Source organism: Arvicanthis niloticus (assembly GCF_011762505.2).
Source record: "Arvicanthis niloticus isolate mArvNil1 chromosome Y unlocalized genomic scaffold, mArvNil1.pat.X SUPER_Y_unloc_2, whole genome shotgun sequence".
Lineage (NCBI taxonomy): Eukaryota > Metazoa > Chordata > Mammalia > Rodentia > Muridae > Arvicanthis > Arvicanthis niloticus.
The window spans coordinates 4,528,449-4,545,372 of NW_023044979.1; positions in this window are offsets into that span (position 1 = coordinate 4,528,449).

A 16,924-nucleotide genomic window follows, 5' to 3' on the forward strand; every position below is an offset into this window, starting at 1 on the left:
TATAAGTGAGTACACACCATATGTATTATATTGTGACTGAATTACCGCATTCAGGATGATATTTTGTACTTCCATCCATTTGCCTAAAAAATTCATGAATTCATTGGTTTTAATAATTGAGTAGTACTCCATTGTGTAAATGTACCACATTTTCTGTATCCATTTTTCTGTTGAAGGACATCTGGGTTCTTTCCAGCTTCTGGCTATTATAAATAATGATGCTATGAACATGGTGGAGCATGTGCCCTTGTTATATATTAAAGCATCATTTGGGTATATGCCCAAGAGTAGTATACCTGGGTCCTCAGGTAGTACTCTGCAAATTTCTGAGGAACCACCAGACAGATTTCCAGAGTGGTTGTACCTGCTTAATATGGTTGTACCAGCAAAAAATTGGAGGTGTGTTTCTTTTTCTCCACATCCTCCCCAGCATGTGTTGTCCCCTGAGTTTTTGATCTTATCCATTTTAACTGGTGTGAGGTAGAATCTCAGGTTTGTTTTGATTTGCATTTCCCTGATGTCTAAGGATGTTGAACATTTCTTTAGGTGCTTTTCAGCCATTTGGTATTCCTCATTTGAGAATTCTTTGTTTATCTCTGTACTCCATTTTTAATTTGGCTCTTTGGAGTCTAACTACTTGAGTTCTTTGTATATATTAGATATTAGCTTTCTATTAGATATAAGATCGATAAAGATCATTTCCCAATCTGTTGGTTGTCATTTTGTCCCATTGACAGGTTTGTTTTGTGTTGTTTTGGTTTTGTTTGGTTGGGGTTTTTTTCTCTACAGAATCTTTGCTATTATATGAGATCACATTTGTCAATTCTTGATCTTAGAGCACAAAGCATTGGTGTTCTGTTCAGGAAATTTTCTCCTGTGTTCCCATGTGTTCAAGGCTCTTCCACACTTTCTCTTCTATTAGTTTCAGTATATGTGGTTTTATGTGGAGGTCCTTGATCCACTTAGACTTGAGCTTTGTACAAGAGGATAAGAATAGATAGATTTCCATTCTTCTACAAACTGACCACCAGTTGAACCAGCACCATTTGTTGAAAATGCTGTCTTTTTTCCACTGGATGGTTTTACCTCCTTTTCAAAAAAAATGTGACCATATTAGTGTGGGCTCATTTCTGAGTTCTCAATTCTATTCTATTTATCTACTTGCCTGTCTCTGTACCAATACAATGCAGGTTTTTCACTATTGTTTGAGGGAAGGTGATTCTCCCAGAAGTTTTTATATTGTTGAGAATAGTTTTCACTATCCTGGGTTTTTTGTTATTTCAAATGAATTTGCAAATTGCTCTTTCTAATTCTGTAAAGAATTTAGTTGAAACTTTGATGGGGATTGCATTGAATCTGTAAATTGCTTGCCTTCAGCAAAATGGCCATTTTTACTATATTAATCCTGCCACGCCATGAGCATGGGAGATCTTTCCATCTTTTGAGTTGTACTTCAGTTTCTTTCTTCAGAACCTTGAAGTTCTTGTCATACAGATCTTTCACTTGCTTGGTTAAAGTCATTCCAATGTATTTAATATTATTTGTGATTTTGTGAAGGATGTTGTTTTCCTGATTTTTTTCCTCAGCTTGTTTATGCTTTGAGCACACTATTATTATCCAGATGATATGATAGTATACTTAAGTGACCCCAAAATTTGCACCAGAGAACTACTAAATCTTATTTAAGCTTAATATTACATATACACACACATGTGCACACACACACACACACACAAACAAGACACACATTATTATTTTTGAATATCTATTGTTGAATCCAGTGTTATTTTTCTCTTAAAGTATTGTTACATTATTTTTCAACTGCTATTTTGTAGTCTGCTTTTTACATTGTAATTTACATGTTCTTTCTTTACATTCTGTCTCTAAAATATCCTTTTTACCCCTTCCTGCAATATTGAAATGCACAGGCTTTTTAATTCATTATTTCTTACTGAATGCCCAAGTGTGTATATATATATATATATATATATATATATATATATATATATATATATTGAAATAAATCTGTAGAAAACATGTAAAATTGCATGAATTTATATTCTAAAGTCTCATTATTTTGAAATACACAAGTAACCTTTGTTCCCTTTCATGAAAATGAAAACCTCTAACATTCCCTGATTTATAGTTTCCTGTAAATGCTTGTGTAGGCTAACATTTGGAAACTTTCTTCCATCATGTTTGGTATGCTCATGGTTGTGTTCTTTCTTTAGATCACATGTTAGGGGTAGTATTAATAAGACATCATAGTCTACTTATGCCAGTCCTAGGAGATATATCTTAACAGCCAGCTTTCAGTCTCAGGATCTTTCAAAACCATCTTCTTCACTTTTCTCTGAGCATTGGATGAGGAAAAATTTTATAAGAGGGTACATTATTGGTTTTAAGTGTACATGTGGAATTGGAGGAATCTTTCTGGTGTGGTTCCCCCTTTGTCTTTATTCTTTTTACCTTTTCCTCTAGTAGCATGGGGTATCATTTATAGCAATTTGAATTTTAGGCATCATAAGTTAAGCTTCTTGTTGTGCATCAGCTTAACTCATCCATATCTGATGAAATAAGTCAGGGCTGTCTTCAGGACTATCTTCTTACTATCAGTTTGTATAAAGCAACAATACCACTCAAGACTCATGGATCTGTGTGGGAAAGCATGCCAATAAATACAATGGGCAGAGATGTTGGGTGATTTTATGGAAACACTATCATCAAAATACAAAAGAACTGATGATCAAATGAACTCACAGATAATTTCTCATTATTCATAAGAACTGCACATGCTCAATTCATATATTATCCCACTACTAATAAGGAGGCATGGACAAGTGAAAATACATTGTTTATTAAGAATTCTTGGTGGTACCTGTCAAAGAACATTCTTCTGCCATGTTATGTTGAACTTCATTATGATTACCATCCATGTTCTCTATATTGGTGTTACATCACTTGACAAAGAAATTGAGGATATAAAACAAAAATATTCACATAAATGCATTCATTTTTTAGATATTTTATTTACACTTCAGATGCCATCCCCTTTCCCCATTTCCCCTTAGAAAACCCCTATCCCATGCCCCCTTTTCCTTTTTGCATTTATACATTTTTTTTAAATAATGTTAATCATAGGCTTTATAAGTTTGGAATTGTTCAATCAGAGGTGGAACCCACTGACCAACCTAGGTATAACAACTATCTTTGACTGGTGGAGATACATAAATATCTGCCTCCCTGTCTCCCCCCTCTTTCTCTCTTTCATCACCTAGCTTCTCCTCTCCTTCTTCTTCTCCTCTTCTTACTCCTTTCCTTCCTCTCAGTACTCCTCCTACCTTAGCTCCTCCTACACCTCACCCTTCCTGTTAAAATGAAACTTTTCTCTCAAAATACAATTAGGGCATAATTATGCCAATTTGTACCAGTGAGGTACAGGATAGTCCTAATACCCTGTCCATCCTTTTGTTGACTAACCAGCACCTCTGTCATCTATCCTAACTAAAACATTTAGCTCTGAACCTGGCTTTAGGATGAATGTCAGCTGACGACCATCCACTCAAATCTTTTCTCTTAAGGTAAATAGCTATATGTTTTCAACCCGGTCAAAAATCCAGAATGACTGAGTTAACTATAATTGTGGGAAGCACAAAGCATAGCTTATAAAACTTAGCCAATTTATAGAGACCTCTGAACACCTGGACACTTGCTCTACTTCAAAATGTTGGAGCATCTGTTCTTCTGCCTTCTGGCCCAGGATCATCTGACAGACCTTAGCGCTGCAGAATTATTAAGGGCTGATTACTCTGTCTAGGCAGATATAATCAGTCGACTCTTCTGCAAGTGTGTCCTTTTCTGGACAGTAATTTGTCTGTAGAAGGAAAGTGGTAATTCTTGCCTAGTGGCTGTCTCACCACAACTGGAGTAACTCCAAGGATGCTCAATTTCTTCTTAGAATTCAATATAGGAAGCTGTTCGGAGCAGACAGGTCTCTGATGAAAATGAACATTAATACTAAAATGTTTGTCACGTCAATTCTAAGGATTTCTGATGTTTTGAAAACCAACTATCCATGTAAGGTAATCTGGACTGTTGCCTGTTACCTCCACTCAGCTATTTCTAAATTAAACATAGAGAACACCCTTATAATAAACTCCAAGTCATGAATTTGCTATAGCCCTTAACTCACAGGCTGACTATCTCAAATCAGTTTTAAAAAGTTAAAGTAGGACTGGGTCTAAGCTTTGTATTCCTAAATGTGTTATACTGGTACAATGCCTATGAGAGTAACAATATTCATCTCACTCTTATATCACTAAGAAGGTCATGCCAATGAAAACCTTAAAATTTGTAATCAAAGTACATTGGTGCCATTTAAAAATTTATATCTTCATCTTGATATTAATTATACCAATTTCTACTAATAGGTTATGGCTATGCAATAAACCCTAGCTAATCCTCTCTATTCTGACAAAACCACTACTTTTCACTAGAGAGACAGCCCAACATTTACCAATTTAGTCCCCAAGCTCAGGGAATAGGGGACATAAATGCATTCTTAACAAAATAAAAAAAAATCATTCATAATAGAATCCTCTTTTGTGCAAATGCCCATGCAGCCCTATTTACTATTTATTACTACTTCCTCCTAGTATTCATTTGTAGTGCCTTCATCCTCCTCTACAGGCACCTCAGCAAGTTATGACCTCTTTCCTAGAACAGTGACCCATACATATATTTCTGATGTATCTGTACCCTTTGTCATTCTGTCTACGTTAGGTTGTTGCATTTGTAAATTTACTTAAATGAAAAACTTGGTAGCTCCAAGAGATATCCTAAGGATCCCATGCACTCCAGACATAAAACATGTAACAAACTTTCTTGGCACAGTGTTTTACTTCTCTGACTTTGATGTAAGGTTCTTATTTAGAAGCAGTATTGTGTTGTATAGCATGGTGGTGATTAAAGCATTCTCCAATTGCATGTAAGGCATTCTGTAATATTGTGGTTTGGGGAGAAGCATTACATGCAGGAAAGATAACTCCACAGCCAAAACAGTATCTGCTCCAGTAAGGAAGCATTATGATTTTAGGAAGGAAGTGGTCCAATATAGTCAACTGGCAACCAGGTTGTTATCAGGTAAGCCTGGGGAATGATGCCACATCTGTGGCTCAGTGTTGGTCATTCCTGTTGATAGATTTGACACTCAACAGCAACTGTTGCCAGGGAAGCCTTGTATAACCTCCATGTTTTCCATTATGAACACTTATTATGGGCCAGTGGGCAATGAAAGGTATGGTTTGTGAAACAGGATGAAAATACACAAAACAGGTCATTGTATTCTCTTGATTAATGAGCACATCCACAGCCAAAGTTGCCCTGTGAAGAGCATTCACATGGGATACTAGTATTTTCAAATCCTTTGCTCATGAATTAAGATCTATCCACATATGACTTCCTCAGATGTCTTTCTTTGCAGTGTTCTTTCTTTCCATTTAATTTTATTTATTTTTTTTACCTTTGTGTATCACAGTAGTCTTTGAGCACCTTCAATAATATCAAAAGGAATCTGTGACTGCAAATAAGTTGTATGATCTTACCCAACACACTGACATTGAGTTACTCAAGGTTATTTATTATGAGAAACAAAATGTGACAAACGTCAACACTCATTTCAAACTTTACAGAGATACGCACAGGCTTTATCACATTCGTTAAATCTGTTAAGGTTTCTCTAAATTGTGTGTTCCTTTAAGTGTTTGGAGAGTACAGTGACATGCAAAGGCTTTATAGCATTGACTACATTAATAAGGTTTCACTCTGCACATTTTCTTTTGTGTATTCAGAGATGACTGTGTCCTGGAAAAGCTTTACCTCATTCATGACATTCAGTTTCTCTACAGTATGTGTACTTTTATGTGTTGGGTGATGACTGTGCCGTGCAAGGGCTTAACACCTTGATTACCTTGAGTGACTCTCTTGAATGTGATCTATTATGTAGTCACAGATAAAAGTGAATTGCCAAGGTTTGACCACAGTGATTACATTAATAAGGGTTCTCTCCGCTGTGATTTCTGTTGTGTCAATATTCAAGCAGGTTTCTCTCTTGCATGTAATCATTCCTGTCACTGCAGATGACTGAACTTGCAAATGCTTTATCACATTGATTATATTGATATGGTTTCTCTCCTGTACATGTTTTTTATAATAATGGAGATTCTAAGGTTCTGAAAAGTCTTTACCACATTGATTACATTCATGAAGTGTCTTTCCAGTATGAAATCATTAATGTTTTCCAGACTAGTGGGACATGCAAATGCTTTAGCACATTGACTACATTCATAATTTTCTCCAATATGGGTTCTTGTATGTTTTAGAAGGAAAAAAACTTTATGGAAAATGAGCTCTGGCTGATCAGCTGCCTGCTCCTCCCCTCTGAGAGCAATGATCCTGCAGTTACTAGGACCTGACTCCAGAACTTACCTGAGCTTTCTTCACAGCACTTGCCCTCTTCTTCCTGTAATCAAGGTGAACACCTTCCATAGCCCAGTACTCAGTGTGCAGTGGAGGTATCAATCTGACCCACAAGAGAAAGGATGTTCTGGCTACTTTTTACCATTCTGTCTAAACTCCACCCGTTACCTGGCAACAGCCAAGTGTGCTCCTCCCCACAGTTACCTGGCAACAGCCAGGTAGGCCTGACCCTCTGAAAAGGTAGCTGCTTGCCCCTTCCTCTCTTTTGATCTCTTGACATTTTGTTCTCTTTCTCTTGTCCTCTTAGGCTCTTCCCTTCCCCCTTCTCTCTGCACTTGCTCATGCCAGGCCTCTGGTTCTCTATTCTCTGCCTCTCTTTGCTTTTCTCTGCCTCTACTACCCTTTTAACTCTCCTCCCCATGTCCTGAATAAACTATATTCTATACTATACTGTCTTGTAGCAGGTTCCTCAGGGGGAAGAGGTGTCTCAGGATGAGGCATGGTCCCTCCAGGAGAAGAAAATCTCAGCAGGAGGCAGGAGCCTGCTGAGACATCCCCTTCCCCCACACCTTCTCTCACACCAAAAGAACATATTCCATCTGTTTTTAAAGAGAGGTAATTATGGGGAAAAGGATACCTGGTTGTCACCAGATAACTGTGAGGTAGAGTTTTAGACAGAATGCTAACACCATTAACATTAAATAGGGATTTTAGGAAACAAGAGTCTTGTTTTGTGGCTTCATGCTGGGCTCAGGGAAACTGCAGCTCCCTTTCACCAGATGGTAGGTATCAATCAACTCTGAAGAAAAGCCAGAAACATAAGGGAAACACTGTTGAGCACTATTGGTAGCCAGCACACCTTCATCAGTGGCAAAGTGAAGATAAAAACGGGAGTTGGATTAGTACAGGTTCTCTAGATAATCTCAAATAATATAGAGACTGAATCTTTCTGTATAGAAAGGTTATTTAATAGAATGTGCTAATGAAGGCTGTCACTCAAGGGAAATTAGAAAAATCAAGGGCTGGTTGATTTCATATTGCAGGATATTACACGTGATATTCAGTGAACGCCAGAATTCTGAAGAAAAAAGTACTTACTAATACCAGTTTTAAAACACAAATAAACAAACAAATCACCTTTGTTTTGTTAAAAAATAGAGCAAGTACAAAAACCAAAAACACCACCCTGATCAAATTCCTTTATATATGTAGTTTGGTAAAAGAATCTATAACCAGATTAAAGGTGGATCTTAACATCTCAAAAGATCAAGATTAATAAAGGGTTTTTCACTTCAAAATTTGTAATTAAGAAACATGCCCATGCCGGGTGGTGGTGGCACACACCTTTAATCACAGCACTTAGGAGGCAGAGGCAGGTGGATTTCTGAGTTCAAGGCCAGCCTGGTCTACAGAGTGAGTTCCAGGACAGCCAGGGCTACATAGAGAAACCCTGTCTCGAAAAACCAAAAAAAAGAAAAAAAAAAGAAAAAAAAAGAAAAGAAAAAGAAAAAAAGAAACATGCCCAAGCCAGGCAGTGGTGGTGCACACCTTTAATCCCAGCACTTGGGAGGCAGAGGCAGGTGGATTTCTGAGTTCAAGGCCAGCCTGGTCTACAGAGTGAGTTCCAGGACAGCCAGGGCTACACAGAGAAAACCTGTATCAAAAAAATTAGGATTAGGATAAGAGTTTTTAGAATTAGGTTTAGGAGGTTAGGAAATTAAGAGGTGAGGATTAGCCTCAGGGTTAAGGTTAAGGTGGCTACCATTATTCTTGATGATGGTCCCACTGTGTCAATATTATCCCTATTACACTAAAAGAAATATCAGGCCTACAAGGTATTCATTTTATATCTTAATGGTTTGTTTTATTCTTATTCTGATAGCTTCTCTCTTACTTATAGAAAAGCTTCTCAAAAGAACCTAAAAGTTATCTCCAGCCATTTGCCTCCAAAACTAGCATACTAACAAAGGAAGCAAAGACTTTGATATTCACAGAACCCCACAGATAATCAAAGGATAAGTTGCCAAGAGCCAGACATTCTGCTGCCAGCAAAGAACATTTATGCTACCCTATGCTGGGTCTCACTGTCAGCTATTGCTGCAGTTAATTTTCCTCTGAGATAAAATGCCCTTCAGTACTCTTCTGCTCTAGACATGTCTGGTTTACTTTCTTCCCAACCTCAAAATATGCTTATTAAAGATTTGTTTTTAGTTTTTCGAAGCAGGGTTTCTCTGTGTAGTCCTGGCTGCCCTGCAACTTATTCTGTAGACCAGGCTGTCCTGGAACTCAGAAATCCACCTGCCTCTGCCTCCCAAGTGCTATTAAAGGTGTGAGCCACCGCTGCCTGGCTTACTAAAAGTTTCTATGTGATGTTTTCACTTGACAATGAAAATTCTGAAACAGGAATTCCAGACAAGCAATAGACACAAATTCATGGCTTATTAAAAATTGACTTTTTATTAATTATGTGTAGAATATACTCATGAGACATGGTTTGTTATTCACATCATGTACTTAATAGCAAATAAATTACAAGTAAATTTAACTTGTTAACTTGACCCTAGTTCATTTTGTTCCCAATGAAAATAAACTTAAAAATTGATATGAAAAGCAAAACTATTTTTAACCAATATATCCACAGAGGTACAATAAATATATAATGATAATATGGGTCTGAATCTTTCCTTGGAATAGGTAACATGAGCACGTATAATTAAATTTTAACATCTACTTTTAAAAATATGATACATGTAAACACACAGTTCTAGGTACAGTGATATCTCTTTGAACCCTATTCTATTTATAGTACACAACCTGGTATCTATTCCTTAAGATTCTAAGTTACTTTTAAAGAGTTTACTACTCCTAGACCAGAAGACGTTATTAATACTGGACATTGTTCTAACTCATATAAGAATAATATATCTATGTTTTTAATTATGGTATATACATATTTTAAATTTTATGGAGGCATAAACATGTTAATAATTTAAAAGATATTTATATTTAACAAAACCTCTTTAAAAACAGATAAATATACAAAGATAGGAAGATCCAGCACAGGGCTCATCTTCTAAATTATACCACAACCATTTTCATATCTTCAGCTCTGTTGAATTAAAATAATCACAGCAGGGCTTTTTAAATATTGCTAAACCTCAGAGAGAGAGAGAGCGAGAGAGAGAGAGAGAGAGAGAGAGAGAGAGAACACGGTTGGCCAGTATTTGTACAATATGGAAGTGGAATAACTATTTAGGTAATGTGAATTTGTCTCCTAACATACTAAGTAAAATATTTTTGATGTGACTGATTGTTTCTTCCAGTGCTTTATTCTTGTGAAGATCTCTAGAAAGAAGTCAGTGTGTGCAACAAGAAACTGTATGGGTCTCCAGACTGGTACTGTAAAATCAAGGATTCAAAGAATCTCCTGTCACCTGATCTTCATGTGAGTAGGGGTGCCAGGTCTTGGCCTACAGAAGCTAAGACATCTGGTTTCCCATTCCTCACAGAATCTTGAATCTCTCTATCTGAGGTCCTCATATAATTGTATTATTTGTGTTACAATTGTGATACTTTATACTTGAAAAGACTTTCTTTCCAATAGCTGTAACAGCCCAGCATCAAAGCATCACCTGAACAAAAGGTTAAGGGAAGGTGACCATTTTGAATTCGTATCTGAACTGAGATGATTGTGAGGCCCAAACTGCTCTAAAAGTATTCAGTGCTTGTCTAGTATATTAGTCAGAGTTCTATACACTACCAAACTAATAGAATAAATTTCTCTTTATTAAAGGGTATTGTTTAGAATGACTTAGGGCTGTGATGGTCTGGCTAATTCAACAATAATTGGCTATAAAGGCAAAGTGCAAGGATCCAGTAGTTGCTCAGTCCACAAGGCTTGATGTCTCAGCTTAGAAGTTTAGAACAAGCTGGAATTCCAAACAAGGTGGCCCTAATGTCAGTGAAGGAATGGACTTGCTATCAAGGTGAGAGCAAGCAGCTAAAGAGTGAACACCTTCTGTTGTAGTAATTATTTTAAAAAAGCGGCCACTGTTTAAGCCAACTGGTTAAGCTGCGGCATCTCTGTCTAGTTCAGCAGCCATGTTGCATAGCCAGCTAGACACCGCCAGGCAGAAACACCAGCCCTGCCACCCATGAGACACCAGTGTGGGAGATGGCTCTGCATTCTTCCAGGCTGTCTATGCAAGGCTGGGCATTGCCTGGACCATCCCGCCAACCAAACAGGCTCGTACAGATGAGACTCTAATGCTTAGATTATCCAAATGCTTATATATTTGGTAATTATCCATAACAAGATGCCATTACAACCAAAGGTGTAACCCAATACCCAACCTAGATATTCCAACTACCTTTGACTGCTACAGACAAGCGAACATCAGCCTCCATGTCCCCCTCTCTCATTCTGTCTCGCCCTTAGCTCCTCCTCTTTCTTCTCCTCCTCCTCTCCTTTACTCCTCCCACCTTAGCTACTCCCACAGCCTTCTCCTTCCATGTCATTATATAGGCTTGCAGTACAAGTCATGGATCAGATTAGAGCTGGGGATTTGCAGCTCAAACATCTGGATTAAAGCTGCGTCTTCCACTATCAAGACTCAGATTAAAGTCACTTTGGGGGATTTAGTTAATTCCAGATGTAATAGAGTTAACAATCAAGACAGCAATGTCAATTCTACCCCATGTCAACTTCACAAACAATCATATCTTCTTATGTCATGGTTAATTTCTAAATTGAAAAAAAATGTCATAATAATGCCTAAATGTTACAATTTGAGCAAAAAGGAATACAATTTCAGCATTATGTATTGCACCAGGTTACAATTATGCCTAAAATGATTGAACTACCTTTTGTACAAGCACAGACACATAAAAATGTTATAATGCATTGTAGGAACATTTTTCAGTGTAGCAACTTCAAGTGTGATAACCATTGATATTTTCTTTATTAATTTTCTGAAATTGAGGAAAGAAAACACAACTGTCTGTAGAAATACAACATTAACAAAATATGACAAGTATACATCACTTATAATCCTCATTTCAGCAATTAGTCATGTGGCCTCTGTTTATATTTATAATGACATTCCCCTACTACCCATGCTGTATTTTCCCCAAACTTGGTAATAACCTCAGCAGATCTGGAACTTTTCCTGGAGGAGTGATTCATACCTTCATTTCTGATGGGTCTGTGCCCTTTGTAACCCTGTCTGGAGAAGGCTGTTGTAGGCTTCCATTGATTTAAATTACAAGATGTTTAATTGCTTTTAATCAACAATAGATACCATAAAACACTAGTTCTCAACCTGTGGGTCACACCCCCTGTGGGAATCTAAGAACCTTTTCTCAAGTGTTGCCTGTGACCAACTGCAAATCAAATATTCATATTACAGCTCATCACAGTTGCAATATTACAATTAGGAAGCATCAATATAATTCGTTTTATGCTTTGGGTGTCTCCATCATATGAGGAACTGTATTCAAGGGTCCCAGCATTAGGAATGTTGAGAACCACCGCAAGAGATTCTGCAGTCTAGACATAAGCCTTTGTAACTCCATTTGAAGAAGCAATTTAACTTCCCCATGGCGATTAATCAGACTTTCTAACACTGTTATTGCTTTCTTATCTTGTTGTGATAAGGGCCTCAGATGCCTAAATTGACCATTGGGAAGACTGAAGGTTTCGCCTTTGTAACTCCATTTGAAGAAGCAATTTAACTTCCCCATGGCGATTAATCAGACTTTCTAACACTGTTATTGCTTTCTTATCTTGTTGTGTTAAGGGCCTCAGATGCCTAAATTGACCATTGGGAAGACGGAAGGTTTCCTGTAATTCCTGGAAGGAGAGCTCACCTCTCTATAACTAATACTTGCAGGCCAACAGAACTTAAGATTAGAGGAATAGGAAGCAATTTTTTCGTACTGGGCCACTAAGGGTGGTAGCTTTGGTGTGGGGCTTCTTTATTCTTGGGTGGTTGTTAGCCAACAAATGGTGAGGACAAAGGGAGCAGCCATGGCAATCTGGCTCGAGATGGCTGTGAGTATTATAAAATTAACTCCGGAGACCAGCACAGTGAGTCAATTCTACTTTATTGTTCCAGAAATAACGTATATGAGGGCTTTAACAGGTACAGGTGGAAAGGATTAATTGGTCTAAGTAATTGATTAAGTATTGTGTGGGCTGGGAAGCCAGAATGGAACTTGTGTGCTGAGTTTAAGTAGCTCCACACAGGGACATTCTTTTGATAAGGTCTGTTGAAGTGAATATTTAAAAAGTGGCCACTGGTCAGGCCAACTGTCTAGGCTGTAGCGGCTCTACCTAGTTCAGCCACCCTGTTCCATGGCCAGAGGCCACATGCACACTGCAGATAGAAATGACCAGCCAGAGACACCAGCCATACCACCCATGAGACGCGAGTGTGAGAGAAGTCTCTGCCAATTTTCCATGCTGTCTTTGCAAGACTGGGCAGTGCCCAGACCATCCCACCATCCATGCAGGCCTGGTAAGAAAATGAGACTCTAATGCTTAAAGATTAATCAAAGGCTTTAGTAATTCTCAATAACAATTTGCCCAAAGAGAGTTGTTTCCCAATTAGCTAACCTAAGTAAAATTTGTTACCCACGACTGCTCTCCATACCCTCATGGCTCTCCATGGTTCCTACATCTCCACCCTCCATAGCTCCTCCTCTTTCTTTTCCTCTTCTTCCTTTCCTCTCCCTCTTTCTCTACCTCTTCAATCAACTTAGCTCCTCCTACAAAGACTGCCACCTATATTCGGGGACACTGTCTAGAAAAATTGAGGCAGAAAATTGAAGCCCTTCTAATAAAGGGAGTCCTCCACGTTGAGCTGAGTTCCACTCAGATTTGGGGGACTGTGACCTTCACACGTTTCCAACAACCTTGATTTTTTAAACCATCGATCTTGGCTATGAGTGAAACTGTACCAAATACTGGAAGCTGATTCAAAACACATACAGCCTAGGACCCTGCCCAGCTCTTCAGGTGGCTGTCCCATAATTGGCTGTGTAAAGGGACCGTCTAAAGGTCATTGTATTTTACTATCAGTTCAGCAACTTCAGGGTAACAAGGACTATGGTATTAATAGTAATTAATGCCGTTAGAATCCATGATCATTGTCCCACTGTCTCACTTCTCTGCTGTGAAATGAGTTCCTTGGTCAGAAGCAATTCTGTGTGGAATGCCATTGTGGTGAATGAGACCCTAAGTATGTGCATGGATTGTGGATTTGGCACAAACAATATGTGCATGAATGTTGAAATCATAAGCAGTGTATGTTTCTGTTCTAGGAAGAAGAAAGCTTTGTTCTTTGCCCAAGAGAAATGATGCAATGTAGTCAACCTGCCACCAAGTCACTGGCTGGGCAACCCAGGATATAGTTCCATATCTAGGGCTCAGTCTTGGTCTCTACTGCTGGTAGATCTGGCACTCAGCAGCAGATGTGGCCATGCCCTGCTTGGTGAGAGGACAACTCTACTGTTGTACCCAGGCATCCACCATGTCTACTATGTTCATGCGACCATTGGAAAATGACAGATATGACTGGGGACATGGCTGACTTCTCACAGAATAGATCACCCTAACTACTTGATTACTGAATGTATCCTCAGCTGAACTTACCTTTTGATCAACATTTACATGGGACATAAGTATCTTTACATCCTTTGACCATTGTGAGAGATCTATCCACATACTTATGTAGTTGCAGATAAAAGTGAATTGTCAGTTTTTCCACAGTGATTACATTAATGAGGCTTCTCTCCAATGTGATTTCTTTGTGTGTGTGTAAAGAACTCTGACATGCAAAGGCTTTACCACATTGCTAATATTCAAGCAGGTTTCTCTCTGGTACGTGATCTCTCCTGTCACTGCAGATGACTGTGACTTGCAAATGCTTTACAACACTGATTACATTCATGAGGTTTCTCTCCTGTACCTGTTCTTTTATAGTAATGGAGATGCTAAAGTTCTGAAAAGTCTTTACCATGTTGATCACATTCATGAGGTTTCTTCCAATGTGGGATCTTTTATGTTTTTGAGATTAGTGGGACATGCAAAGGCTTTAGCTCAAAGATTACATTCATAGTTCTGTCCAATACCTGTTCTTTTATGTTTCCGAAAAAATCTTTATGGAAAGACTTTTACCACTATAAAGTCCTCACAAAAGGGAAGAACTCCCCCCACCCAAGCCTCAGGAAGTCATGGTCACCCAATAACTCACAAGAAACAGAAGTCTATGTAATCAGCAAGAGGTATATTTTGACCAGCATGCTGAGGCCAAGACCCAGAACCCATGCAGGGTCTGTGGGGTTTGACCCTGAGCTTTGGAGGCAGAGGGAATTTAAAGGCAAAACCACAAGGAAAAAACCATAATCCAGGGGGAGTCAAGGGTGGTTATTGGAAAGTCCCAGCCCATTATTCAGTTTGTGACAGGGTCTAAGTAACAGTCAGGGAGAATATTCTGTATAGGCTATTCTCAACAGCCTATTCATACTCAACCATCTTGTGGTCAGCCAAATTTCTGAAACACAGAGTTCACGAATGAGCTGACCTGTACTCTTGGTTCCTCTCAGCATGCTAGAAGTTTTTGAAAATTTTTAACACTTTCACCACAATGATTACATTCATAGGTTTCTTTCCAATATGGGTTGTTTTATGGTTTTGGAGACAAAAATTTTCTGAAAAGGCTTTTACCATATTAATTACATTCACACAGTTTCTCTCCAGTATGTGAACATTTATGTCTTTGGAGAATTTTCAATTATAAATGGTTTTTTGCACATTGATTACATATCTAAGAATTCTCTCTGGTATTTTTTTTTTTATGATATTGCAGATGACCCAGTTGTGTAAAGCCTTTATCATACTGATTACATTTATAATGTTTCTCTCTAGTATGGGTTTTCTATTATATGGGAGATAACTGGAACTTGTAAAGGCTTTGCCACATTGATTACATTCATAAGGTTTCTATCCAGTATGTGTTCTTTTATGTATTTGGAGATGACTGTGTTGTGAAAAGGCTTTACCACATTGATTACATTCATAAGGTCTCTCTCCAGTATGTGTTCTTTTATGATATTGGAGACTACTGTGACGTGAAAAGGCTTTACCACATTGATTACATTCATGAGGCTTCTCTCCAGTATGTGTTCTTTTATGACTTCGGAGATTACTGTGACGTGAAAAGGCTTTACCACATTGATTACAATCATAAGGTTTCTCTCCAGTATGTGTTCTTTTATGATATTGGAGACTACTGTGTTGTGAAAAGGCTTTACCACATTGATTACATTCATAAGGTTTCTCTCCAGTATGTGTTCTTTTATGATATTGGAGATGACGGTGATATGAAAAGGCTTTACCACATTGATTACAATCATAAGGTTTCTCTCCAGTATGTGTTCTTTTATGATATTGGAGACTAATGTGTTGTGAAAAGGCTTTACAACACTGATTACATTCATAAGGTTTCTCTCCAGTATGTGTTCTTTTATGTCTTTGGAGACTACTGTGACATGAAAAGGCTTTACCACATTGATCACATTCATAAGGTTTCTCTCCAGTATGTGTTGTTTTATGTCTTTGGAGACCACTGTGACATGAAAAGGCTTTACCACATTGATTACATTCATAAGGTTTCTCTCCAGTATGTGTTCTTTTATGTCTTTGGAGACTACTGTGATATGAAAAGGCTTTACCACATTGGTTACATTCATAAGGTTTCTCTTCAGTATGACTTGTTTCATGCCTGCAACAGTAATGGGCACATGTGAAAGCTTTACCACATTTATTAGCCTGATCAATCATTTTATCATTATGAATCAATTTTACAGTTGGTCTTATAATAAAGAACACTCAAATCTTATGCTTTTATCACTTTGATGTTCACGGTTGTACTTGAAAATACCTGTGATGGTAAGAGTATTTGCTACATGGCTCACATTTATAACATCCTTTTTCTATATGAGATTTCTACATGATGCATTCATAGGTCAGAATAAAATGGAACAACTAAGAGCATTAAAACTCTGATTGCATTCTTAGTTTTCCCTGTAGTATGCATCACACCACAACAGCACTGTGAAACAGGATGAACAGAAGAACTGCAAACTTCTAGTACCCATAAAGATTTTCTGCAGTGTGAATTTGGGTAAAGTCAGAAAACCAATTAATTGTAAACACCTATCATATTCAGAAGGTCCACCAAAGGCAGAATACTACATATCTTCTCATTGTTGTGATATAGACAGAGGTTTTTTTTTTTTAGTATCCCTATGCTCACATGGTTTCATCCATTCTGACAATTGATACCGCCATTAAAAAAGCAGAACAAATGAAATGTTTCCACATTGAATTCTAATGCACTGACTTTTTGTTCATTGTAGACATAATTAATGTTTCTCCAAAACA